This window comes from Sinocyclocheilus anshuiensis, unplaced genomic scaffold (genome assembly GCF_001515605.1).
Source record: "Sinocyclocheilus anshuiensis isolate Anshui unplaced genomic scaffold, SAMN03320099.WGS_v1.1 scaffold217, whole genome shotgun sequence".
Lineage (NCBI taxonomy): Eukaryota > Metazoa > Chordata > Actinopteri > Cypriniformes > Cyprinidae > Sinocyclocheilus > Sinocyclocheilus anshuiensis.
Genome location: NW_015536538.1, coordinates 2,173,323 through 2,174,945, shown reverse-complemented (window position 1 = coordinate 2,174,945; position 1,623 = coordinate 2,173,323). Strand labels below are relative to the sequence as shown.

The 1,623-nt window shown below is 33.5% G+C and overlaps 1 protein-coding gene across 2 annotated transcripts in view; it reads left to right on the top strand.

Moving 5' to 3' along the window:
- The window catches only part of LOC107696481 (transcription factor E2-alpha-like), a 61,889-nt gene that overhangs the window by 38,507 nt on the left and 21,759 nt on the right, over positions 1–1,623 (top strand). The gene's annotated exons all lie outside the window — the stretch shown is intronic.

Genomic DNA, 1,623 nt, shown 5'->3' with positions numbered 1-1,623 from the left:
CGAATCATTTGTGATCCAGCTTCACCTACAGAAGAAGTGAGTGTAAGGTTTTTTAAAGAATCTTTGCAAATCGCCTTTCCTAATGATGAATGCAGCTAAAGTAAACAGTCTCTCAGAGAGCGGCTCAGAAGAGAGGGGCGGGGTCAGCAGCGCTCATTAACATTTAAAGGGAAATGCTACAAAAACGGCTTGATCTGAAAAGAGCTGTTTTTGACAGGGTAAAAAAGGTGGTGTTTTTTACACTACCATTGAGAAATTTCAACCAAACTATGTTACAGACTTTTCATTAAGACCTTAAAGAAACATATCAACTTGTGGAAAATGGGCATCCGATGATCCCTTTAAGACTTCTCAGTAATCAGCCACTGTTATGATTGGCTAATGTCATTGCATAGGACACAGTATCAACGCCCTCTCGCTATTGCATGTGTTTTGACAACATAATCAAAATAAAACGGTAATTTCCAAACGAAGTATTATTAAATCATTTACTTAGTTTGTGATGCAGCTGCACTCAGATCTTCATTTTTCAGCAAATGTTTCTTTGTGAACTCTCCGTGACACTGTGCCTCCTTTACAAAACAAAGCTCTCCTGACAATCCTCTGACACGATCTGGGATGCCATTAAAAATAAACTATCCACTTGTTTCTTATCCTTCTGAGATCTGTACAAAGACGCGAACGAGCTGCTTAAACCAAACGTGTCAAAGCGAACGTTCTTTCACTGCATTTGTCCTGACGACAGACACGAGTGCGTGGACTGTGTCAGAAAGCGAACGCGTATCTGTATACTGTATCCAGTGTAGACAAGATAGCGGCAGTGATTGTAATTTCTGTTTTCTTTTGACGCGACGCGGCATTCGCATTCAGCGTGATCAAGTCAGTTATGAAATTTGCAGGATGTATTCAGCATAAAAAGACCTCTTCTATGTCAGAGATCAAGGGAAATTTGGTTTCTCATGTCATGACCCCTTTAATGGCTAAATTAAATTTTAGTAATCAAGCATGTTTTAACAGTGAATTCATGAATTTGTGTCAATCAAATGAAACGTGTACAATTTAACAACAATTTGTTAAGAGTTCTACAAAAATGTAATTTTCAGGGCCATATAAAAAAAGAAATATTTTTTTTTTTTTTTTTTTTTTTTTACAAATTCTTTGTTAATTTTTTCATGGTTTAAATAAATGTTTTGTAAATAATTAAATTGTTAAAGTGATATGAATTCAGATTATTAGACATCCTTACTGATTATTAAAATGTAACTATAATAGTGCCCTAATAATTTGTGCATTATTTTTTCAGTGTTGTCATTTTTAATTTTTGATTTAATACAAATTTATTATCAAAAATGGTGGTAATCAAACGAATGAGTTTAATAATTTTGTTACATTTGTAATAATAAAAAGTTACAAATGATATAGACAAATGCCCTATGAAATAGACATTTCACTAAATTTAGTTCAGAACTGTCAAAACAATTAACTGCCATCAAAACAAAATTTAATTTTGCCAATCAATAAAATTTTAATAATCAAAAAGGATGTCTAATCAATTGAAATCATAGAACTTTAACAATTAAAAAAATTATTAAAATTGTGACCCCCCCCCCCCCCCACCCACCA